This window comes from Hemiscyllium ocellatum, chromosome 31 (assembly GCF_020745735.1).
Source record: "Hemiscyllium ocellatum isolate sHemOce1 chromosome 31, sHemOce1.pat.X.cur, whole genome shotgun sequence".
Taxonomy (NCBI): Eukaryota; Metazoa; Chordata; class Chondrichthyes; order Orectolobiformes; family Hemiscylliidae; genus Hemiscyllium; species Hemiscyllium ocellatum.
In genome coordinates, this window is record NC_083431.1 from 49,246,000 (window position 1) to 49,273,569 (window position 27,570).

At 39.3% G+C, this 27,570-nt stretch overlaps 1 protein-coding gene across 2 annotated transcripts in view; it reads right to left on the bottom strand.

The window, feature by feature from the left end:
• Window positions 1-27,570, bottom strand: part of rffl (ring finger and FYVE-like domain containing E3 ubiquitin protein ligase) — a 79,989-nt gene that overhangs the window by 48,013 nt on the left and 4,406 nt on the right. The window contains exon 2 of one of the 2 annotated variants that reach the window (XM_060848355.1): window positions 27,281-27,323. The exons of the other annotated variant lie outside the window; for it this stretch is intronic. The gene's annotated coding sequence lies outside the window, so the exon portion shown is untranslated. The remainder of the gene's footprint in view (window positions 1-27,280; window positions 27,324-27,570) is intronic. 2 annotated transcript variants of the gene reach the window in all.

Here is a 27,570-nt window from a genome sequence, read left to right on the forward strand (position 1 = left end):
GGTGTCATCGACGTATCTGATCCAGAGTTTGGGTTGGATTTGTGGTAGGGCTGTATGTTCTAACCTTTGCATAACTGCCTCTGCTATGAGTCCCGAGATTGGTGATCCCATGGGTGTTCCGTTGATTTGTTCGTATATCTGATTGTTGAATGTAAAGTGTGTGGTGAGGCACAGGTCTAGTAGTTTAAGAATGCCGTCCTTGTTGATAGGTTCGGCCTCCTGTGTTCTGTTATGTATGTCCAGTAGGTTGGCTATTGTTTCTCTGGCTAGGGTTTTGTCAATCGATGTGAACAGTGCTGTCACGTCGAATGATACCATGGTTTCTTCTTTGTCTATGTATGTATTCCTGATGATGTCCAAGAATTCCTGTGTTGATTGTATGGAGTGTTTGGATCCGCTGACTAGGTGTTTCAGTTTTTGTTGTAGTTCTTTGGCCAGTTTGTATGCTGGTGTCCCTGGTAGTGATACTATGGGTCTGAGTGGGATGTCTGGTTTGTGTACTTTGGGTAGTCCGTAGAATCTGGGGGTGTTGTTGCTTTCAGGTTTCATTCTTTGCTGGTCCGCTTTGGTTATCTGTCCGTTTTTTTGTAGATTCCTTAGTGTGTTGATTATTCTATTGGTGAGTTGTGGTGTGGGGTCAGAATCCTTCATTTGGTAGGTGTTGGTGTCTGCGAGTAGTTGTTGTGCTTTATTGATGTAGTCTGATTTATCTGAGATGACCGTCATTCTGCCTTTATCTGCCGGTAGTATGATTATGTTCTTGTCATTTTTCAGTGCTTTCAGTGCTTCCCTCTCCTTGGTGTTGAGGTTATGTGTATGTCGTTTTCTTATCATCATAGGTACAACCGTTTGTCTCACTGTTTGTTGTGTCTCTTCTGTCAGTCCATTATTCCTGAGTGTGCATTCTAGTGCTGCTAGGAAGTCTGCTGTGTTGGCATCCCTGTAGTTGTATTTGAGTCCCTTGGCCAGTATAGTTCTTTCCATGTCTGTGAGCTGTCTGTGGGAGAGGTTTTTAACCCAGGTGTGTGTTGTAGTGTCCTCCTGTTTGTGGGTTAGTTTGTCCATTTTTTCTTTTAGTGCCGTTTTTTTGCGAAGTGTTGTCCTGTTCTGTCCTATAGTGATAGCCTGTTCTATGGTCCGGGTCCATTCCTGATTAGTGGTTTTTAAAATTAACGACTTTTGGCGCGCAATTTCTTGCTTGTATTTGTGCAGTCGGTTGTGAGCGTCTGTGATCATTACCTGGACCATACACTCAGACAACCAGGAACATGAATTTGACTGGGAAAACACTACCATAGGACAAGCCAGACAGAGAACAGCCAGGGAATTCCTAGAGGCATGGCATTCATCCACAAACTCCATTAACAGACACATGGACCTGGACCCCATATACAAACCACTACAGCTGAAACTGACACCCGGAAGCGGCAAGAACATCCATCAACAGACACATCGACCTGGACCCCACATACAAACTACTACAGCTGAAACTGACACCCGGAAGCGGCAAGAACAAACCACTATAAATACCGGAAGAAACATCAAAGCAGCGCTTCACAGGAGGCTCCAATAGCACTGATGATGTTCCCTAGCCAGGGAACGAAACGTTTGCAGCAAAAACTTCCAGCTCGGCGAACAGAACCACAACAACAGACACCCGAGCTACAAATCTTCAACCAGACTTTAAACCTGCCTGTTAGCCATCATTATTCCATCCCAGTACACTATCTCTTTCAGTAATCTTTATCTTTAATCTTTCTAAAGAGCCTAGCTTTTTGGTAATTTAAGTGTACTATATCCACTGATTCTCTTTTATCAAGTTAATCAGATCATTATTGAACTCCAACAAGTTGGTCGAACACCATTTCTCATTTGCACATTCCTACTCACTATGTCCAAAAACTTATCAAGGTATCTATTTATCCAATCCTTTATAGTAGATTCTAGCATTCTCCCCCCTACTAATGTATGGCTAACAGGTTTGTAATTCCCTGTCTTCTCTCAAGCTCCTTTATTAAATAGTGGGATAATACTTCTAACTTCCAAATCACAAGAATCATTCAAGAATCTATAAAGTTTTTAAGAGATAGTCACCAACGTGTCAACTCTCTCTATAGCAACCTCCGTCAAAACTTTGGGATGAAAACCATCAAGTCCGAGGGATTTATCAAATTGCAGCTCCATTAATTCCGACAGTACAAACATTAATTTTCTTCAACTCTCAATTTTCCATAGCAACTTGGATCTCTACTTCTGGAATGTTGTCCAGATTCTACGCTATTTGGATATGGAAGGTTTCAGTATCTGAGGAGTCAAGAATGGCAGTGAACAATTGTCAGCAAATTATTTATGATCCTTTATGATCAAGGGAATAATTGATGAAGCAGCTGAAGATGACCTTGGACATCATCCTGAAGAACTCCTGCAGCAACATTCTGAAGCTGAAATGAATGACCCCCCCCAACAATCACAATGGACTCTTGTGTATTGATTATGATTCTAAAAGTGGAGAATTTTCCCCTCTATTTCTACTGAATCTAATTTTGCTACAGCTTCTTGATGCCAAACTGCCAAATGCGACTTTGATGTCAAGGGCAGTGACCCTCATTTCCTTTAACTTCAGCTAGTTTGTCAATGTTTGGATAAAGGCCAGGTCAGGAGACAAGCGGGTCTGGTGGAATCAAACTGAAGCATAATGAGCAAGTTACTGCCAATTGTTAGTACTGTTCATGAAAACCTTCATCACTTTGTCAATGGTTGAGAATAGACTGAATGAGGGTGTATATGTTTGGATTAGGTTTGTCCTGCTTTTTGAGTACTGAGCATACCTCAGCAATTTTCTACATGGAGTCATACAGCAAGAAAACAGACCCTTCAGTCCAACCAGACTGAAGCCAACCAGACATCCCAATCTGACCTGGCCCCATTTGCCAACATTCATTGCCTATCCCTAATAGCCCAGAGTTTGGTTAAGAGTCAACCACATTGCTGTGGGTTTGGAGTCACATGTGTGCCAGACCAGATAAGGATGGCAGTTTCCTTCCCTAAAGGACATGAGCAAACCGGATGCGTTTTTCTCCACAATCGAAAAAGGATTCATGGTCATCATTAGATTCTTAAATCCAGATATTCATTGAATTCAAATTCCTCCACCTGCCATGGCAGGATTTAAACCAGTGTCCCCAGATTGTTACCTGATGTCTGGACTAATTGGCCCATATCCCTATAAATCCTTTTAAACATTGTAATTGTACCCACCTCCTCCACTTCGTCTGACAGCTTATTCCATATACACACACATTTCCATGTGAAAAATTTATCCTTTCAGATGCTTTTTAAATCTTTTCCCTCACAGCTTAAACTTGTATCCTCTCCTTTTGGACTTCCTCCATCCTAGCGAGAAGACCTTGGCTACTTACCCTATCCATGCCCCTCATGATTTTATAAACCTCTACAAGCTAACCCCAGGCCAAAATGCTCCAGCCTACTCAGTCTCTCTCCATAACTACCATGAAAGCAATAATCACAGTTGCACATAGTTTGATCTGATAAAGAACAACAGTTGAACAGCTATCTTACATCCAGATTGTCAGAACAAACATAATTGCATGGCTAGGTAGATGCCAGTCTGGAAACTGTACTGGAATACTAGGGGTATGGCGATGTTCTGCAGCACATATCTTCAATATATTGACATAATTTTGTCAGGATCCATCGTCTTTACAGTATCTCATGCCTTCAGCCATTTCCTGATATCATGTGGAATAGACCAAATTGACTGAAGACTCACATCTCTTCAAAGTTTGAGAGAAGATTTGTAGCTCGGGTGCTCGTTGTTGTGGTTTTGTTCACCGAGCTGGGAGTTTTTCTTGCAAACGTTTCGTCCCCTTTCTAGGTGACATCTTCAGGGCTTGGGAGCCTCCTGTGAAGCGCTTCTGTGCTGATTCCTCCGGCATTTATACTGGTTTGAATCTGCCGCTTCTGGTTGTCATTTGCTGTCCGTTGCAGATGCCAGTATATAGGATCTAGGTCAATGTGTCTGTTGACAGAATTCGTGGATGAGTGCCATGCTTCTAGGAATTCCCTGGCTGTTCTCTGTTTGGCCTGCCCTATAATAGTGGTGTTGTCCCAATCGAATTCATGTTGTTTGTCATCTGAGTGTATGGCTACTAGGGATAGCTGGTCGTGTCGTTTCATGGCTAGTTGATGTTCGTGGATGCGGGTTGTTAGCTGTCTTCCTGTTTGTCCTATGTAGTGTTTTGTGCAGTCCTTGCATGGGATTTTGTACACTACATTGGTTTTGCTCATGCTGGGTATCGGGTCCTTTGTCCTGGTGAGTTGTTGCGAGGGTGGCTGTTGGTTTGTGTGCTGTTATGAGTCCTAATGGTCACAGCAGTCTGGCTGTCAGTTCGGAAATGCTCCTGATGTATGGGAGTGTGGCCAGTCCTTTGGGTTGTGGCATGTCCTCATTTTGTTGTCTTTCCCTGCGGCATCTGTTAATGAAATTGCGCGGGTATCCGTTTTTGTTGAATACCTTGTATAGGTGCTCTTCTTCCTCTTTTTGTAGTTCAGGTGTGCTGCAGTGTGTTGTGGCCCTTTTGAATAATGTCCTGATGCAACTTCGTTTGTGTGTGTTTGGGTGGTTGCTTTCATAGTTCAGGGCTTGGTCTGTGTGTGTGGCTTTTCTGTATACCTTCGTGGTGAATTCTCCGTTTGGTGTTCTTTGTACCATCACGTCCAGGAATGGGAGCTGGTTGTCCTTTTCTTCCTCTCTAGTGAATTGGATTCCTGTGAGCGTGGCGTTGATGATCCGGTGTGTGTTCTCTATTTCTGTGTTTTTAATGATTACAAAGGTGTCGTCCACTTATCTGACCCATAGTTTGGGTTGTAATTGTGTTAAAACTGTTTTTTTCTAGCCTTTGCATTACTGCTTGTGCTATGAGTCCGGAGATCGCTTCCCTTTATTGGTCAGAGAATTGAGCATAGGAGTTGGGAAGTCATGCTGTGGCTGTATAGCACGTTGATTAGACCACTTTTGGAATATTGCATGCAATTCTGATCTCCCCTTCCTAGTGCTGACAAGTGGGACTAGATTAGACTAGTATATCTGATTGGCATGGACGAGTTGGATCGAAGGGTCTGTTTCCATGCTGTCCGTCTCTATGATCTCACACTCGTCCAGATTACACTCCATCTGTCATTTCTCCACCAACTTTCCACTGATCTAATTCCAGCTGAATCCTTTGATAACTTTCCTCACTATCCACAACTCCACCAACTTTCATGCCGTCTGCAAACGTATTCATTAGACCACCACTATTGTCATCCAAATCATTTGTATATACTTCAAAACAGAGGTAACAGCACTGTCAAACCTCAAGTCAGAAAAACATCCCTCCACAACCACATTTTATCTTCTATGATCAAGCTAATTTTGCATCAACTTACTAGCTCGCTGTGGATCCCATGTGACTTAATCCTCTGGACGATGAGGTGTCGTCCCGTATCCCCCCTCAGTTGAAGCAAAACTCTCAGAGAACAGAGTAGTTTTACCCCCTTCATCTTTATTCCAGGCCCTGGAGGGAGAGAGAATGATCGACCATGTGCACAGAGATATGCCAGTTCACGGTCTTCTATGGAAGAGCAGTTTCTAAATGAATTATATAGTCATGTTACAAGGAGGAGCATCCAGATAAGGCAACATACATATTGATTGGGTGACTGTTACAGTGAGTGTTAATAGTAAAAATTAAACCATCTGCTGTTTACACAATGAATGTTCTTAACCTTACCTGGATTTACATAATGAATACTTTTCACCTCGTTAAACTGACCTTACATAGTGAATTCTTCCAATATTGTTAAATGAGTCTACATAATGAATGCTTTTCTACCTTGTTAACCCATTACTCTTGCCTCCAGCACCCCATTGTTAACTGCATGTTCTTATCTGATCTGAGTCATGCTCAGCTGAACCTCTTGTTTCACAAACTTAACTCTTTCCCTAACTGCTCATCCCGAAACACATTCTCCAAGGGACCTTGTCAAATGCTTTAGTAAAGTCCATGTAGACTACATCTTTTGCCATACCATCAATTATCTTCATCACTTCCTCAAAAACCTTACTCAAATTTGAGATAAGACCTCTTCTACACAAAGTGGGGCAAGGCTATTCTTTAACAAATCTATTCTTTCCTGATAGGTCGACGGAGTCAATATTTTCCAAATGCAAGTATGAAATGAATTAACATACAAGTCTCAGTTGTGCTAGGTGATGCTTTTCAGTGCATTTCTGAAACTACTTAAAGAGGCACCAGATGTAGAAGAAAAACAGCATAAATTTAAACCAAAATCTATGTGTTGGATCATGTTTGTAGAGGGTGGGAGTTTTCAGTGATATCAGTTTTGCGAAATACAAACAACTGACAACAACTGCCGACAGCTACCAATGTTTAACTGACATCACAAAGGAAAACTTTCAGGTATCATTGTAAAGCAGGTTCGTTCTTTTTAAGAGATGGCTCTGCATAATTTAATAAATATGTCATTAAGAAGATTAGTGTGGAATCTCATATGTCGGTGGGTAGGGAAGAGTAGCAGAGCTTGGTCAGGCATCAAGAACTTTGAAACATATTGGTTTAGATAATTGAGAATATGTCTGAAATAATTTAAAATTAGCAATCCAACTTGCAAACTGTCACTTCTTTTCTAGTTAATTCGGTCAGGTTATCAGAGAAAAAAATGATACATTTAAAGAAGAATGATGAAGCTCAATTGGTCAATTTAATTGGTTGGGCACTTAGACTAGATCAGCATTGCAGTTAACAGACAATGATGAAAGCAAGGGTCAAATATAGCACTGAAGAGTTAAACATGGAGAAATCCATACTTCAGTTTCCATCTTGGATGAGACACAACATGAAACTAGCCATTTTTAACAAAGCTGCAGAAACTAATTTTCTTGATGGGTATTCTTGTGCAGATGGCTTCATAACTTTTCTTAAGGATGACAATGGAAATTGTTATTCTTTAACTTGGGAAGGTAAGAAACTGAAAAGTGTTATTAAAAATATTGGTTGCTAAAACATGAGTTCTCATGGAGGCATTAGATATGGGATTCTAATTGTCAATTATTCAGAGAAATTCCGTTCACCAGGATTTCTGAAGAAAATGTGTGTACTGAATATTATGGAAATAATTGTTCATTCTGGGCTATTCTACATTATAATATGAGCAAGCAGGGATTACCAACTGATTGGCTTAAAAAGCAGGAAAGAAAGGATAGTCCGAAAATTAAATGGGTTGATGCAAGTCAAATTGTTTATTTCACACTTCTCTTTACAGCTCTCAGCATGTACAAATAAATTGGGAAATTAGAGGAGGAATTGTTTACAACATAATGTTTTATACAAAATAAAGAAATTTATGTTCTTAATTACGTGCAAGTGTGGGATTAACTGAAGATTTATTTTTGCCCCTACATAAAGATGTATGCCTGTACTGTATAACTGTACATAAATGTTTAAACCTGTAAAGATTTGTAACAGTTTTACTGTTCACCAAATAGCTTTCTGTAGTACAGCAAGTTAGAAACCATCAGACCGTGCCTTTACCTTCAGTGCCACTGTTTTATTTATGAAACTGTTTTCTTGATTATTTTAACTTTAGCAAACTCCAGTCCTAGATTTATTATTTTGGGACTTTATCCTATCCTCTGCTTCAAAGCAGGGCCCAGGAATTGAGTGTACATTCAAGTCCACGTCTCCAATTGTGCTCTGTTAGGGGTAGCAGAGCTTGTGATTTCTGTTCTTGCTTCTGTTTTAAGGACTAACACAAACTCTTATTTATTTGCAATATTATCCACACATCTTTGAAGAGACCACCGCTGACTACTCTTCCTCTTCTAATACATTGTCAAGACTAACATGTTTACAATTGTAAGTGTCTTGTTATACACTTTTCTTTTACAGCTCTCACTATACTTTTTAGTCACCCTTTAATGCCCTCTACATACTAAAAGCTTCTAAATAAAAGCAATTGCTTGTTTTGTTAAACTTGAATGCTCTAATTCTACTGTTCTGGTTTAATTTTCAGTAATGTCATAGGTGTATACTGTTACAATATGGAAACAGAGCCAAATCAAATTAGTCTCCTTCTCTACGTATTCACAACACAATAAAATTAAGATACTCAATGACCTGGACAATTGATCTTAATGGTTCCGACCACGGCTTTGTGAATGCTCAATACTAGACACCAAGTTTATAGCTCAGACAAAGACTTAATTTATGATCAATATAGTACTTTAACATAGCAAAGTTAAACCACAAGGGAATCCAATTAATGTTTAAGATTTAAACCTAATCCTCTTTAATTCTGGCTTCCATTCTCACTCAAAAACAGTGGGCGGCACGGTGGCACAATGGTTAGCATTGCTGCCTCACAGCGCCAGAGACCCGGGTTCAATTCCCACCTCAGGCTACTGACTGTGTGGAGTTTGCACGTTCTCCCCGTGTCTGCGTGGGTTTCCTCCGGTTTCCTCCCACGGTCCAAAGATGTACGGGTCAGGTGAATTGGCCATGCTAAATTGCCCGTAGCGTTAGGTAAGGGGTAAATGTAGGGGTATGGGTGGGTTGCGCTTCAGCGAGCCAATGTGGACTTGTTGGGCTGAAGGGCCTGTTTCCACACTATAAGTAATCTAATCTAAGTAATCCAATCTAATCTAAGACACAGTTAAGGCATAAATTACGAAAGAAAAATAAATGAGCTGGAACTAGCCAGTTCACTTAAACTGTTTCCATGATTCATATCATTACTGGCATATAGGATTACATCTTGCTTGATTTTGCAAGCAAAATCCTTCTAACCCAAACACAGTTTAAAAACCAGTTCAAACTCCAACTTCTCCCTGCCAGACCATCTCCCCACGAGGTCCAAATTAACACTCAACATCTGTCATCTGCTTGAGTAGGAGGCCTCTCCAGAATTGTACCAATTAATGTTCAGGCCTGGCTTCAGAAACAACTAACAGCTTGTTCATTCATGTTTTTAAAAAACCCACAAACTGCTGCTCCAAAGGTCCAAAGTTCAAAGGTCACTTTCAGCTCTCAATTTACAGTTCACAGCTCCAAACCAAAGATGTTTAAAAATACTATAAAATAGTGAAAAATCGGCAAACATTCAAACAGTACCCAAGAACTAATACTTACTATTTAATAGTTTGTATAGCTGACAGAGGTAATCCAGCTGTCATGTACCCATATCTGAATAATTTGATACTCATTACTGTTAGAGCTTAAGAAGGTAGACCACTTGAGCACATTACCTCTAAGCAGCCATTGCCCATGAAGCAATAACCAAGTATGAATTACTGCTTTCAAGGGAGGATGGAAGGTGGCACATGAAGATAGAGTACATCATACTTGAAAAGCCCTTGATTGATCACCAAACAACAAACCAGATTAACTAATGAGTATAATCCTACTGGAACCACAATCCTGTACTTTTTCACTTCTCATGCTTCCTTTGTTTTAATTTCTGTATGTCTGCTCTTCAATTTTCTTTCCATTCCAAGACAGGTAGGTAAGAGCACTTGGCTTTGCGCCCAAAGTTCTGAAGTGTGTACAAGTACTTTCCCCTCCTAAAAGAGGAACAGGAGCTCCGAAAAAGAATTAGAGAAACAAGCCCTATGAAAAGCAGGCCCCAACAGGAAGTGAAGAAAATGATTACATTTTGACATCTTGGAAGTAACTGACATACTTACACTCCAATTTTGACAAAGTGCCAGATAAGTTATACATATGTAATATTCTCAATTCTTCATGACTGATGTAATCAACTTATAATTGATGACACCTAATGGACATTCACTCCACACTGACATTCAAAAATCAAATTCATACATGCCTTTTATTTAAAGACTCACCTTACAAATATAGACACCTGAATTTAGAGGACTGTTATTTTTGTAGAGTAATTTAGAATATAGGGAGGAAAAATAGAATGAAGGCAGAGAAATGTCACAATGAACTGTTACAAATCTGGTGTGAACACTGCCCTCCAACTACCAAGATTCACAGCATGTCACTGGACAATGAAGATCAATTCTCATATCTTGGGAGCTTTCTCTTTTTGAGAGCAGATATCAAAACGAAGCTCACTGTTGCCTCCAGAGTCATGATTTGGAGATGCTGATGTTGGACTGGGGTGTACAAAGTTAAAAACCACACAACACCAGGTTATAGTCCAACAGGTTTAATTGGAAAGCACACTAGCTTTCAGAGTGCCTGATTAAAGAGCAGTGCTCCGAAAGCTAGGGTGCCTCCAGAGTGTCAGTGTAAGCTTCAGCCATCTGAGGAAGAGAGCATACAATGACAAAAACCTCCAACACCACACTAAAGTAATGGTTGACAGGGCAAAGGTGTTAACAACTTTCCTGTATGGATTAGAAACATGGACAATGTACAGCAGGCACTTTGAGGAATATCACCAGCAATGCCTCTGCAATTCCAAACTGAACTCGTACCACTTGCCCGTATTTGGTCCATATCCCTCTAAACCTTTCCTGTCTATGTACCTGACCAAATGTTTTTTCAATGTTAATGTTCCAGCCTCCATCACTTTCTCTGGCAGTCATTCCATATGGTGTGTAAAAGCTGCCCCTCAGGTCCCTTTTAAATCCTTCCCCTCTCACCTTAAACACTGCACTCAAATTTTGGACTTCCCTACCCTGGGGAAAAGACCTTGGATAATGTGGACTATCAATGAGCTGAATTTGTGATTGTCATGGAATTGTGCCACATGACTATCATACAGATAACTGGATAACCAGTAAATGATGAACACAAGTTTTATGTCTAAGTTTATAAGAACAAGATAAATGACTGTCCAAAGACACGCAAGCAAGTTTTAATAAGTTAATTGATCAAACACATTTGAGACGTTTGCTGATGGTCAAACTGATTATTTCCTGGAGAATGGATAGTATCAAGATTTGAATGCAGAGCTTCTTGGTGAGGCAACTCTCCTCAGAATAAAATTAGCGAGTTCAGAGGAGGTCGTCAACTGCATCAACCATTCTGTACCCAAATTTTCTGACAACTGGAAGACAGGTAGAAAAACAAATTGAAAAGAGGATTTTTTTTAAAAAAGTCTACAAAGGGATAGAGATAAGAAGTGAGTTGGAGAAGATGGCAGATGGAATATAATTTTGACCCAATGACACTGAAAAATAGTCAGGATCGTGAGCAGTATGAAGAGGAATTTGTAGGTGATGTTCCCAGACATCTACTGCCCTTTGTCCTTGAAGGTTGTACAGGTCGAGATTTTGAGAAGGGCTCTTGAAGGAGCACTGATGAGTTGTTACAGTGCATTTTGTAGATGCCACACGCTGTTGCCAGTGTGCATTGTTGATGGAGGGAATGAATGTTCAGGTGAGCAGATGAGATGTCGCTTAAGCAGGCTGCCTTGTTCCAGATAGTTTCCAATTTCTCGCGTGTTATTATAGCTGAACCTGAGGATTCAATTTCTTTAAAACTGAAGTCTCTATTATGAACATTCAAGGACTATTCTTTTAAATTTAAGGGCTACTTTTACATTCTCATTAACTCCTTTATTAGATGTTGCAGTCACACTGTAACAGTACCTTCTGCATTTTATCTACCTGTTGCATTCCCTGAAGGGGCAGGTGTACATGCACAACAAGGTCCCTCTGATCCTCAGTGCTCCCCAGGGTCCTCAGTTCAGCACGTATTCCCTTGCCTTATTTGTACTGCATCACACTACAATTATTCAGATCGAATTTTATTTGACACTGGTCAGCACAACTGACTATCCCTTCTGTAATCTAATATTTCTCCTCAAATGTTCCAATTTTCATACCATCCACAAACCTACAGATCAACTGTCCCTCATTCAAATCTATATCAATTATATATACCACAAACAGCAAGGGCCTCAAGACTATTCCTCTGCAGAACCCCACTGGACACAGGCTTCCAATGATAAAACTACCCTTCATACATTATCCTCTGCTGCCATCCACTCAACTAATTCTGGATCTTACTTGCCAACATTTCATGTATCCCACGAGCTCCTACCTTTTTTCATCATTCTCCTATGCGGTACCTTATCAAAACATTTGCTGAAGCACAAGTACTTTGTGTCAAATGCATTATCCTCACCTACTCATCTCTTCAAAAACTTAAGATTTTCTTTACAAAACTATGCTGACTGTTTTTGATTAATCCCTGCTTCTTCAAGTGCTTACTAATTCTTGTCTTCAACCCCCAATCTCTCAACTACAAGCTTTAGGTGATGTAAGAATGCATTTCTTGCATCTTCCTCTCCACTTACTACAACTCAACTCTTGCCTGCTTTTCATTTTAAATGTTGAAAAACTAAAGCCTGGCATAGTTGCTGAAAAATGGACTGAACTTTAATTTACTTAATATCACAAGTTTAATCTTGTATGTAATAATGTTTTTAACTGTGATTTGTGTTTTAAGTCGTATCAGAGATTGTTCGAATTCAGTGGCAAACACAATGCAATAGAACAGAAAGTTGGACTGTCTGATTTTTTCAAAATCACATAACACCAGATTATAGCCCGACAGGTTTGTTTGGAAGTACTAGCTTTCGGAGTAATGCTCCTTCATGAAACATTTTATAAATTCCTACTTGGGAAATAGAACCAGTCTGACTCAAGATTGGGATACAGACAGACACGAACCTCACATCTTTAATGCACTGTATGAGCAGAGATGTCACTTTTTTTAAATAAAACCTAAGTAATCTTGAGAATGTGATTTGAAAGAAATTCTGGGATTTACATATTAATGAATTGAAACCTGCAACCCATTCTAAACGATGAAAGACTTAACGGCAACCTAGGTTTGTTCAATATATCATATCAATTGCATGATATTGTAATCTTTTGCAATACTTTCTGTGTCTTATGATCCTCTTCCAAAGCTACCTGATGAAAGAGCAGTGCTCCAAAAGCTAGTATCTGTACTTCCAAATAAGCTGTTGGACCATCACCTATTGCTGTCTGATTTTTAAAGTTTGTCCACCCCAGTCCAATACCACATTTGCCAAGAAAGACAAGGTGACAAAATTTTAATCAAAGTAAACTTAAATGATCAAATAAAATAAGAAGTGCGATGTCAGAATGTTACATTCAACAGAATAACTTTAATGGGACCAGTTAAATTTCAGGCATTGGTAACAGCAGTCGCTGATTATTTAAGAAAATCACATCTGTCGCCATTTTACCTGCAATGTTTATTGCTCCATGTTAAGTTCATAAAGGCATTTTAGTGAAGTGTTTTTTTCTTTTTCGCATGCACTTGTTTACTGACTACATCCCCTGTTCAAAATGTAGCACCACTCCAGCAAAGATTCAAAACAACAAAGTTGCTCGATTGCAACAAATTCAAGAGACAAGAAAGTCAGTGAGTAAAACACACGAAGCAAATGTAAAAACAATTACACAAAGGTGAGATAATGCAGATTTAAAATCTAAATTTCATAACTGTTTTCATAGATCATAGAACCCCTACAGTATGGAAACAGGCCATTTGACCCAACAAGTCCTCACTGACCCTCCAAAGAGTATCCCTACCCTATTACTCTACATTTATCTTTGGCTGATGCCTCTAGCCTACACATCCCTGGACACGATGGGTGGCTTAGCATGGCCAATCCACCTAACCCACCCAATTCTTTGGACTGTGGTAGAAAACAGGAGCACCAGGAGGAAACCCACGCAGACACAGGGAGAATGTGTAAGTCCCTCACAGACTGTCGGCCAAGACTGGAATCAAAACCAATCCCTGGCATTGTGAGACAGCAGTGCTAAACACTGAGCCATCATGCCGCCCCGTCACAGTAAGTGTTTAACAGGAGGACATCGTCAAAGTTACCAATTTCAATAATCTCTAACAGGCTCATGTGGAGACCAAGTGGAAGCAGCATTCGCATATTTGAGCCTTCACGTCCTCCTCTTTAGCAAACACCTGTACTATTCAGTCACTTCCAGACCTATATCACCAGAGTAGAAGAAAGTCATCCTTGATCTTGAGGGAGTGCCTAAAACAATGACAAATCAAAAGGCTGTCGTAACTCTGGAAATCAATTTTCTGAGTTAGATATTGCCAAAGTTTATACGTACTTATGTAGTACCTATTCAATTATATACAAAATGTATTTATAGAGACCCTCTGTGAGATTTAAAATTGAGTCTGCAGTTAATTAAGAATAATTTTGGAGCAAGTATGTAGCTAACAGAAGCCAAAAGATCAGGTAAGCTGCATGAATGTTGTCCACGTGTACTGAAGGTCAGTGCAGCAATCAATAGCATTACATTTTGACGTCAGTGTGCAAGTCATGAGAACAGGATAATGAGGAACCTGATGGAATTTTGTTTCACGAATCACTCTAATAGAAACAAATTATGGCGTTTTGCATTAAAATGCAGTCTTAAATCAGGACTGGATTAGCAACCTGCATGCAACCATGATGGAACATGCATTCCATACATAGGAACGTGTGTGCACCAGCAACCTGAAGATACACGGTAGGTAATAGAAGAGTATTTGTCATTCTACCATATAATAGTATGGTAGAATACAGTAAAAACAAGACACCCTCCAGGACGGAGGGTGCTACATGGACAGTGCAAAAGTTCATTAATCAGAAAACAAAGCTGGCGACTAAGATGTGGAAGCAGAAGCAGAAGCAGAACCAACAAAAATCACATTTCTTGCAATTGAGATTAGGCAAACATTACAAAACTTGAGATTAATTATTGACTTATTATATCATGTATTATTTAGAAGTGTATGTCTCAAAAGGATTTTGCAAAGTCTATTTTCACTACAATTCTAAATCTACAACAACTTGTTATTTACATAATAAAAACTTCACAAATTGTAAACTTAGCAGCTTTGTAAAATTATGTTTCACATCAGATCTCCAGATATAGCAAATAAAATTAATATTCCACTTCAAATCCAAGTGTTCATGTAGCAGGTAGATAAATTTTAGACAACACACTGAACAATGGCACGAGTAGGTACTCCCAGATTGTATTTCCACGCTCAACCCAATCTAACAGTCTAAGTACTCCCAGAGAGGTCTTAAAATAATCATGGTTGAATATTTCAAAATTAACCTAAAAAATGCACATATTTGAAAGCTGCCTCTCAAAAAGTGAATAACTCTAATGCTATTTAGACAGATCTAAATTGTATCATTAGAAATTCAATTTCCGATCCAAGTCTGCAGAACTCTAAACCTAATCTCCATTTCAGTGTTAACAAAGTTTGATTGAATACCAATAAGAAAATGAAAGAGATAATAAATCATATCATACCAGCTTTTTATCAGGCATAGAAGTTTTATAGAAGGTAATTTTATACAATCAACCAGCACAAGGGTTGGTTGTATCTACATGGAAGGTAAAAAAGCAATAAAGAACTTGTTGCCATAGTCTAGTTGAGGTAAATAGCATAGATGCATTTAAGGGAAAACTAGATTCATACCCGAAGCAGAAAGAAATAGAAAGGTATTCTGACAGAGTTCGATAAAATAAGGTCAAAGAAGTCTAGTATGAAGCATTACTGCTCACAGATCAGTTGATTGAATTGTCTGTTTCTGTGTTATTTGTTGCAACAGTAATGAAACTGTCAGTGTTCACTACTATTATACCACGAAACTGACAGTCAATTTGCCTGTTCTCACCTTCCCAAATTAAATTTAGGAGTTATTGTTTGTGAATCTCTCGTACCTGTCTAAAGTTTGCAAATGGAAACCAATGTGAAAAATTACTGAATTGACAAACATTCACACATCTACTATTATTCTTGCTTTCCAAACTCTTGAGAAAAGCATGCCTTGTTGCATGAGGGGTAAATAGGGTCTTAAGATAATACTAAGTCACAGCCTGCATCCAATAAGTACTTGATTTGAATGGTATGAATTGTGGAAAGCTCAGCGGAGGCCATGGGTACACTAGGTTCCAAGGGAGAGGATGAAGAAGTGGTACAAAGAATCTATCTTGGACACTTTTACAAATCCCGGAGTCTGACACTGATGAAAACAATGGCAGCCTAGGGAACAGGCTTCCTAAGTGCCTTATTGGACTCCATGAAATTGAGTCAGGAACACTATAAAGCATTCTAGGCCTATATTGCCATAGTCACATGCGGTTGCAGCATGTACTGAAGACCAAATTCACATATACAATTATTCAATAGCGAAATCTTAAATTGGAAAATTTATGGGTTGTGTTTTATGTTACACCTATTACACAGAATTGCTGAAAACAAACATTTTGATAAAATGCTGATTCCTGACACTTCCACCCTCCCCACCTTAAAACTTATGAATTGCTAAAATTCAGCAACATTGAGCAGAATAAATGATCTACCAAAGCCTGGATAAATTTTTCACTCACCCAATTTTTGGATTAATAAAAGTACCACCAAGCAACTTCTTAATCTGAATCATATCAGCTTTACGGAAGCACGCTTACCTTTAGGAATGAGCTACTTTCTTATTCACAGGTAGACAGTGTGGTTAAGAAGGTGTTTATTATGCTTGCCTTCACTGCTCAGACCTTTGAATATAGGAGTTGGGACGTTATGTTGAGGCTTCTTCTTAAGTATAGTGTACAAATCTGGACTCTCTGTTACAGGAAGGATATTAATAAACTAGAGAGGGTTCAGGAGAAAGATTTATCAGAATGTTCTCAAGAATGGAGGGTTTCAGATATAAGAATAGAGTGGAAAGATTGGGACTTTCTTTCCACTGGAGCATAGCAAGTTGAAGGGTGACTATGGTGGGTGTTTCAAAGCTCGTGGGCATATATATGTTTTAAAGGTAAGAGGAAGATTTAAAAAGGACATGAGGGGCAATTTTGTTTTGGTTCATGTGTGGAATGAACTGCCGGAGGAAGCGGTGGATGAATAGGTTCATAAATAGGAAGGGTTAGACAATAGACAATAGGTGCATGAGTAGGCCATTCTGCCCTTCGAGCCTGCACCAACATTCAATATGATCATGGCTGATCATACTTAATCAGTATCCTGTTACTGGATATGGGCCAAGCACAGGCAGGTGGGATTAATTGAGTTTGGGAACATGGTCGGCGTGGAGTGGTTGGATCAAAGGGTCCTTTTCAATGCTGTAGGACTCCATGACTGTGTAATGACATTTCTGAACCAAAAAAAAAGCTATAGGGTTGCATTGTCAGTAAAGTCTCTTTCATTGTTTGCTTGGTAATTAAACAAGATGTTCAACAAACGGGCATTTGAAAAAAAAAGCACACAACTATAGACTGGTGGTGAACAAGTTGTTGGAGAGAATCCTAAGGGACAGGAGTTACATATATTTGGAAAGGCAAGGACTGATTAGGAATAGTCAACATGTCTTTGTGCATGGGAAATTATGTTTCACTAACTTGATTGAGTTTTTTGAAGAAGTAAAAAAAGAATGGATGAGGGCAGAGCTCTGGGCGTGATCTATATGGAAGAAAACAGTTGCTGGAGATTAGAATAGAGTGTGCGCTGCTGGAAAAGCACAGCAAGTCAGGCAACTGGTTAACAAGGTTAGATCACATGGAAACTGAAAAATATGTTGCTGGAAAAGCGCAGCAGGTCAGACAGCATCAAAGGAGCAGGAGAATCGACATGTGCTTGGCGGAGTGGGAGGGGGAGTTAAAGTGTTCAGCCACGGTGCGGTTGGATTGGTTGGTGCGGGTGTCCCAGAGGTGTTCTCTGAAACGTTCCGCAAGTAGGTGGCCTGTCTCCCCAGTGTAGACATGCAGGTCCTTGGCCGCCTCCATCGCCAGATCATGGCAACATGGCACCTGGAGGAAGAGCGCCTCATCTTCCGCCTAGGAACCCTCCAACCACAAAGGATGAACGCAGATTTCTCCAGCTTCCTCATTTCCCCTCCCCCCACCTTTTCTCCGTTCCAAACCTCAGACTCAGCACCGCCTTCTTGACCTGCAATCTCCTTCCCGACCTCTCCACCCCCACCCCCTCTCCGGCTTATCACCCTCACCTTAACCTCCTTCCACCTATCGCATTCCCAACGCCCCTCCCCCAAGTCCCTCCTCCCCTACCTTTTATCTTAGCCTGCTTGGCACACCCTCCTCATTCCTGAAGGGCTTATGCCCGAAACATCGATTCTCCTGCTCCTTTGATGCTGTCTGACCTGCTGCGTTTTTCCAGCAACACATTTTTCAGCTCTGATCTCCAGCATCTGCAGTCCTCACTTTCTCTTAGATCACATGGAATGCAGGTAGATCTAACCATTTGGATACAGAACTGGTTCAAAGGTAGAAGACAGAGGCCTGTGACTAGCAATGTGCCACAAGAATTGGTGCAGCGTCCACTGTTTTTCATCATTCATATAAATGATTTGGATGTGAACACAGGAGGTACCTTTAATAAGTATGCAGATAACACCAAAATTGGAGGTGTAGTGGTCAGCAAAGGTTACCTCAAAGTACAATGGGATCTTGATCAGATGGGCCTATGGGTAGGAGATGGAGTTTAACTGAAATAAATGTGAGGTGCTGCATTTTGGAAAGGCAAATCAGGCAGGACGTATACACTTAATGGTAAGGTCCTGGGGGAATGTTGCTAAACAAAGAGACCTTGAGTGCAGGTGCATAGCTCCTTGAAAGTGGAGTCAAGAGTCAAAAGTCAAAAGGATAGTGAAGGTGGTATTTCGTATGCTTTCCTTTATTGGTCAGTGCATCTAGTATAGAAGTGTACAGGACATTGGTTAGGCCACTTTTGGAGTACTGTGTACGATTCTGGTCTATAGGAAGGATGTTATGAAACTTGAAAAGGGTTCAGAAAAGATTTACAAGGATGTCGCCAGAGTTGGAGAGTTTCAGCTATAAGGAGTGGCTGAATAGTCTGGAATGTCCGAGGCTGAGGGCTGACCTTATAGAGGTTTATAAAATCATGAGGGACATGAATAGAGTAAATAGAAAAGGTCTTTTCCCCAGGGTGTGGGATTCCAAAACTAGAGGCATAGGTTTAAAGGTGAGAGGGGAAAGATTTAAAAGGGACCAGTGGGTAACATTTTCATGCAGAGAGTGGTGGTGTGTGGAATGAGCTGCCAGAGGAAGTGGTGGAGGCTGGTACAATTACAACATTTAAATGGCACCTAGATGGATATATGAATAGGAAGGGTTTAGAGGGATATGGCAAAAGCTAGCAAATGGGACTAGATTTGTTTAGGATATCTGGTCGGCATGCACAAGTTGGACCAAAGGGTCTGTTTCCATGTTATATATCTCTATGACTTAAGAAAAAACAAGTCAACTGATTCCACTTAATTCATTCTTCAAGAACAAATTCACATTTCCCTCACCACTGCAGTCATTTCTGTTTCCTTTAAAGGAAGTCCATCTATCAATTGAGACCAAATTGATGGCCTTTTCAAAATCCAGATTTTGAGTCTTTTGAGTCCAACGTTTTATGAAGACGACCATTTCACTGTACACAATACTCCAGTGTGCTCTCAAAAAAGTCTATATAATTGCAGTAAGACTGTAACTTACTGTTCCAACTCTAGTTCTCTTTCAATAAAGGCCAACGTACCATTCGCATTCATAACTGCTTGTTGTAACTGACATTTCAGTTGTCTTTCATTAAATGGAATAAAATTGATAGATATAACTAAGGTAAATCTGTCCACGTTGAAGCAATATTTAATTTAATTAGTTTAGTCTGCTCCAATTAGTCTTGTTAGCTTCAAAGGTGGACACCAATATGTATAATCTAAAAATGAATTCAATACAACTAAAATAATTAGAAAGCAACTGAAACAATCAATTGGATAAGAAAACAAGGTAATTAGAACTCAGCCAATAACCTTGAAAAAGAAACTACAGTTAGCCAAGCAAGAGGACCTTGCGATCTTGTTCGGATAATCCAAAATCTGGTTAATCAAATGCCGGATAATCAGGGTTCCTCTTGTGTATATGAGCCTTAAAGTACTGGCTGATACAAGACTAGTGGAACCAAGATAATGGCCATTGCAGCTAGTGTCCTGGCAAGTAATAACCATTATCAGGATTAGTTAGAAGAGCAAGTGGCTTTCCAAATATTCGCATTTAATTTCATTCTGAAGTAGCCTCTTGTCACTTTTTATTTAACTAGTATTTCCATTGGGATGATTACAACAGAATAAGTAAAATTATTTTGTCTACAGGTCCTGATGTTTCTGTCATGAATGAGACATGTACATGACAGGCTTACATCTTAACCTCGGTATCTTAAAAAATGCAACACAGTTCTTTAGCGCATTTGAGATTTTAAAAACTAGCTAAATGGTGAAGCATAACGATTTCCAACTGTTGACCATAAAATGGTTAGGTACTTCATGTCCCCATCATTGGAGCAGCTCAAATCACTATATTTTCTTTAAATATTCATTTCACATAATTAGATTAGGGGAAAGAAAGTTTGACAATGTGACTTAAAGGCTACATGGAGGGCTTATTGACCAGACAAGACCCCTTCAAAATATCTCAAGAAGGTAGCCTCGACCCTAACTTCTTATTTTAAAGGCAGACGTGAGGTGAATATTCCAGGAATGATGCAGCTGGTCAAACCACTTGGCTTTAAGCAAAACAGAATTTTTTAAAAAAACTACAACTGAAACACGAACAAAAGAAAACAGAATTTAGAATAACTTAACTATTTGAAAATTCAACTGACTCAATACCGCAACTTAACGAAGGAGCTGTTCCAATTCCCGCAATATCCCATAACACACCCTTTGGCACAAAGTAAATTCAAACACAGGTTCTTACAGGCAGGAGATATTTCAGAGAGAAAAGCCAGTCAAGAATCATCTCATGAAGCATGGATCCTTTTCTCTCTGCAGCAGCTTCCAAAGAGATTTCAGAGAGAAAACCAGTTAGGAACCATCTGAAGCTTGGAACATTTCTCCAATGCAAGCAGCTTCTCTGCTACAACTAAATCAAACTGGGGAACTGGCCACTCCCCGGCCATTGTTAAAGCAGGCTCCTTCAGAGACATTTCAGGACCTCTGCCTTTACGAGGTACCTTCAAAAACCCAAGGACAAAATAACCTTGTTAAAGTGATGGCATCGTCACAGAAAGACTAATTCATTATACGCTTAAGGACATTGGAAGACCAAATGACCATATTATCTTATTTGAAGATCTAGCCGAAGAGTAACAGATGGAGTTTAGTTTGGATAAAATGTTAGCTATTGCATTTTGGTAAAACAAACAAGGGTAGGATTTTCACAATTAAACGCAGCACTTTGGGTAGTGTTGTAGAACAGAGGTTCAGGTACATAGTTCTTTGATTTAGGATGTCATGTTGACGTTGTACAGGATGTTGATGAGGACACTTCCGGATTACTGTGCCCAGTTCTGGTTGCCCAGTTATAGGAAGGATATTATTAAACTGGAGAGGGATCAGAAAAGATTTACCAGGATTTGCCAGGAATGGATAGTTTGGGTTGTAAGGAAAGGCTGGGATGTTTTTCAACTGAGCATAGATGATTGAGGGGTGACCTTAAAGAGGTTTATAAAATCATGAGGTATAGATAAGGTGAATGGCAGATGACTTTTCCCCAGGGTGGGGAATTTTAAGACTGGAGGCATATTTTTAAGGTGAGAGGGGAAAAGATCTAAATAAAACATGAAGGACAATTTATTTACACAGTGGTTCACATGTGGAATGAACTTCCGGGGAAGTGGTGGATGCGGGTAAATGTTGAAATGACATTTGGATAATGTTTGAATGGATATGGGCTAAACACAGGCAGAAGGGACTTTGGGATTGGACCGAAGGATCTGTTTCCATGCTCTATAACTCTCCAAGGTGGTGCGTTATAATGTAGCTTTTGTCAAGTTGCCATTGGACAAAACATTTTTTGCCATTTTCTGTTATTAGAAGGTTGAAGAATTAAATCAAACTTTTGCTTGTTTAATTTAAGAAATTTAAAATTTGATGTTCATGGTCACTTTATCATATACCAGTATTGTGAAATCAGTTTAAAAATAAGTTGATAAACTGGGTCATGTTTTAACAGTCACAATGAAAATGGATGCAATTCTTACTCCCAAAGGAATGAGAATGAAATCAAGATGAATGGAACAAACAAGTTTCATATTTCAATCCCTTTTTCAACAGTTAAACTGCAGCTTACTATGCAAAATAACCTGACAACCAGGTCATCTAGAAATGATGTTGAATCAATCCCAAGGAAAGCTGACACCATTTTCTGAAAGCAAGTAACAATTGTCAAAATGATGTCAGAACAATGCTCCTTCTGCTAAACACTTTCATACTATTCCTCAAATTTACAGAGTACTATAGCTGGTTAAACATCAGTTAGCCTAATCCATGGTTTTATGAACTCTCACACTTCACTTTCTGGATTTAGGCAAGTAGGGCAGGTTTCTGTAGGAAGGACCCACACAGTCTATCAAGTATTTTGATTTACTAGTCTGAAGCATGGTGTTGATTTCTGCACAGATTACACCCAAGCAAAAATAAATTAGGTAAAGCTAAATTCTATAAAATTGGAAATGCTATATAGCCTGCTCCCGTGTACAGTCACAAACCGTAGAAAGCTTTCCACATTCTAATCAGCCAAACTTAATTGCAATTACTTTGGATTTCATTTTATTTTTACAAATTATAGGTGATTTCAAAAGATACATTTTTTTTTGTTATTCCAACATTTTGCTCATGTAATGGATCTTCTAATACAACACAACTTCCAGTCCTGAGTTAAATCCATCTTAAAGTAAAATTTGAGAAAACGATCTGAATATCATCTGGAACCAGGCATGAGATGTTAAAAAAAACGCTCTTGTTAACTGCTTGCTTCAGCATTAGAAGGGTTAACAAGTTTATGCATATTGATGGTTATTCAGTTTTGATTTTGACAAATAAAAATGGGAGAAAGAAGTTCCGCTTGAAACTCAGAAGAGAAAAGTCCGTACAGTATTTTGAAAGAGATAGAAGTCAGCCTCTTTTCTTACAATTGATAAAGTACATGTAATTACAGTCATTAAGATTATTGAAGGCACTGACCAAAGTCAGTACTATACTTACAATACGAACATAGAACATAAAATGTGCCATTCAATCTCCCAACAATGCACCAAAAAATTAACTGTTTACTTGAAAGTCAATTCATTTTAGTATTTTCAGAACTGCACAGCAAACAAAGGTGAAACAGTCAGAACCTGAAGCAGTGTCTTATTTCTCTGAAAAAGGACAGTAGCCAAGTTGCAACATATCTACATGATAGGAACTATAGATAACTGTATACTTGATAAACACTCTTAGACTAATTTGCATGATATGAAGTATTGACGCTTGAAATTTTTTTTAAGAAAAATGGCTCTTTTCATGTTGAACATTTACAAAGTTCCTAAAACAGTGGCAGGGAGTGGAAACATTTCAAGGATAACCTGAAGACAACAATTATGAAATGTGACATTCCACTGGAAACATAACAATGAGCAGAAACTGCACAGATTGAACATTTACTTTGGAGACAACTGTGTGCCAAAAGGAGGAACATCTTGTTTCAGTAAAGTCAACCAGCAACATTTGAAATATGACAATACTGGACACATGACTGTTAACACGCATCATTGAATATGAACTTTCTTGTACTGCTATAGATGATCCGTTTCAAAGTGACCTGGACTTGTTTGATTGGAGGGGTGTTTGGCAGACATGAAGCAGCATACTTATACAAGTAATCACTTGGTTGTGCAACTAGAGAATTGCTGAAAATACAGATTTGCTTCTGTGTCTATCCTGATAGCTTTGACAGGATGTGCATTTTTTTCTCCAAGTAACAGAAATCTATGGCATTTCCAATTAACTGATGTGGATTGTACACTTTTTAAAAATTCATTCATGGAATGTAATTGTCACTGGCTAAGCCAGCATTTATTACCCATTCCTAACTGCCCAGACAGCGGCTAAGAGTCAATGGCAGTAGGTCTGGACTCATAAGTAAGCCAAACCAGGAAGGATATTAGTAAACCAGATGTGTTTCTGTGGCAATAACATGGTCACCGATGGTCTAGCTTTCAATTCCAGATTTTCCACCTACCATGGTGAAATTCAAACCCACATACCCAGGCTATTCACTAGGGGCTGTGGACTAACAATCCAGTAATGTTATCACTACACTTCCAACTGCAGCAAACTCCATTTATCCATATTCAGATACTCTGTTAAAAACCAAGTTGAAAACCTTGTTGAAGTTTAACATAAAGAAAGTTTGGAGAAGCCAACAGAGCAGCTGGTGGAATTTATGTTAAATAAACAAATCCGGAGTTGAAAGCTAGTTTCATGGTCTTCTTCAGTGAAACTATCATTTGACTCTCTCATGCCCTTAAGGAAAGGAAATCTGCCAACCCTTCCTGGTCCGGCAAACATTTGACTCCAAACACAAAGCAATATGGTTAATCTTTAACTACCATCTGGAATGGCCTAGCAAGTCAATTAGTTCAAGGGCAATAAATTCTGTCCTTGCCAATGATGCCCACATTCCATGAAAGTATAAAGAAATAAACATTAGTACAGTGAATTATAGATTATTTAGTTGAGGGGGAAAAATCCAACTTCCATTAATCAGTGTAGCTGGTCAATAATCTTTAGCAGTGTGGAGTACTGGCAAACACAGGCACCAGATTACCAAATCCACAATATGGGAGACAAATTGGATTTTACTTTGGAGCATTGTTTCAAGGTAGGCAAATATAGCAGCTAATTTATAAGCCGTCACATCAGCTTTGAGATAAATAATCAAATCTGCTTCCATAATATCAAGTCAGATACAATGTTAGCCCAAGCTTTTCTTTCAAAAATGTAATAAAAACTTTTCTGGCCAAAGTTTGGGAGAAGATTTGTAGCTCGGGTGCTCGTTGTTGTGGTTCTGTTCGCCGAGCTGGGAATTTTTGTTGCAAACATTTCGTCCCCTTTCTAGGTAACATTTTCAGTGCTTGGGAGCCTCCTGTGAAGTGCTTCTGTGATATTCCCTCCGGCATTTATAGTGGCTTGTCTCTGCCACTTCCAGTTGTCAGTTGCTGTCCGTGGCCGGTATATTGGGTCCAGGTCGATGTGTTTATTGATGGCACTCATCCACAGATCCTATCAACAAACACATCGACCTGGACCCAATATACCGGCCACTGCAGTGGACAGCAACTGACAACCGGAAGCGGCAGAGACAAGCCACTATAAATGCCGGAGGAAACATCACAGAAGCACTTCACAGGAGGCTCCCAAGCACTGAGGATGTCACCTAGAAAGGAGACGAAACATTTGCAACAAAAACTCCTAGCTCAGCAAACAGAACCACAACAACTTTTCTGGCCACTTAAGAGAACAGATGTTGCTTCATTCAATAGCCACCACCTCAAATGGAGCAGCATTCCTTCAGCACTGTACTGACACATCAATCTAGATTACCCGCTTAGGTCTTGAATCCATAACTTCCTCGACACCTAAAGGACAGACTGGACTCTAATCTCCAATGAGAATAATACATCTGGACACAAACTTCGAAGGACATTGTTCAAGACCTATATGAAAGGGGAGATGGGTCAGTCACAGCACTCTTAATTTGGAGTTCGAAAGCTGTGGTTCAAGGCGAGTCCAAAATGCGAAAATATAATGTCTCATGTCTCAATGCAGTTTTTGTTTCCATTCATTCATGGAAAATGGACTTTCATGACTGCCAACATTTTTACACATCCCTAGTCGACAAGGTGGCAGCGAGCTGCCTTCTTTGACTGCTACAATTCACAGTTGTAGGTAGATCCAAAGTGCCATTATGAAGGGTGTTCCAAGATTTTGATCCAGTGAAAATGAAAGAATGGTGATATATTTCCAAGTCAGGATAGTGGGTAACTGAGGGGAACTTGCAGATGCTGTTCCCATGTCCTTTTATATGATGGTGTTCGTGGGTTTGGAAGGTATTGTCGAATGAATAGCCAGTCTATTGAGGGTGAGCTTCATTGTTAAAGGTACCATCATTCAAACATGAACCAAGGCTCTATCTTCCTGTTCAGGTGATTGTGAAATATCCCATGGGACTAAGGACAAGGGAGATCTGCATATACAATACCAACATTAATTCCTTAACTAATGCCTTCAAAACAGATTAACTAGCCATTCTTCTCATTCGTATATGCACAATATATAGTTATCTATGAAGTCAAGTGATTAAACTCAAATAAAATCAATGAATGAAGTCTTTCAAAAGTTTCAATTAAAAATTACCATTCAAAAATTAACACATGAAATTAATGCAACAAAGCTCCAAATGCATTGCAATGGGATTTCTTATTACTGATACCTTGCGAGAACAAGACTAGTGTCCATTAGACCTGTTAAAGTAAAATTGAGCATTTTAACAGTAGCAAATTTAAAATTCCATAAATATATTGCATTGTCCAAAATTAAAATTAATTCACCAGTTATAAGACCAGCATATCCAGGAAAGTTCTAGCAGAAGCAATGAAAAATTCAGAAAAGCTGATGCTCCCAGCATAACGTTTTACAAAGTAACTGTAAAAGAACAACCTGCGCAGCACAAAATATATCAACATTACTTAGTGGAACAGCAACAATAGCCCTACTCTCACTCAATCAGCCATAACTGTATTTCACTTAATTTCAAAATTTTTCAGGTGGTAGTGGCATTATATTATCACTGGACTATTAATCCAGAGCATCACGCAAGCAGTCTGGGAACATGATGGAATCTGAATTCAATAAAGTTCAGAATTAAAGGCTTGTCCAACATTATAAAAACACATCTAGTTCACGAATATCGCTTAAGAAAGGAAATCTGCCATCGATACCCAGTCTGGCCTACATATGATTCCATACTAAAGAAGTGTGGTTGAGAACTAACTTCCTCTAAGGGAGCCAAACAGTTCAAGTGCAATTCAGACAGGAAATAAATGTCTGCCTTGCCAGGAACACTGACATATCATGTAAAAATGAATAAAAAGTACCTATTAATTTATGATTACTGTCTTCCCAAGATTTTCCATTTCTCCAAAAATCTCAAGTACTGAGACTAGCAGTTCTGCTGAGTGCAGGCTGCATGTCTATACCACATTTATATTATTTCACTCTGAATGAAGGCTGCAACGGATCCTCAATTACCCAATTCATATGAACAACATGGCTACTTCTGTGAGGCTCAGACTGAGCAGAACACACTCACCTGAACTGACAGAAGTCTTCACCTCACCTTTGGGAATAGTGATCTGTAATTACACACCATAATATTACCATTTAATGGGAAAAGATGATAAATATGACTACTACTTCTAATAGCTGCTGCAAATAAGATTACAATTCTAAGAAAATATCATTCTTACAACTGATGCCTCAATTTAAAAAAAAGTCTGCAGAAGCGAGCATTGTTGGCAGACCAGTGTTCCTGGCCAATCCCCAATTGCTTGAGTAGGTAATGGTGTGTCACCTTCTTGAACACTGCAGGTTATGGAGTGG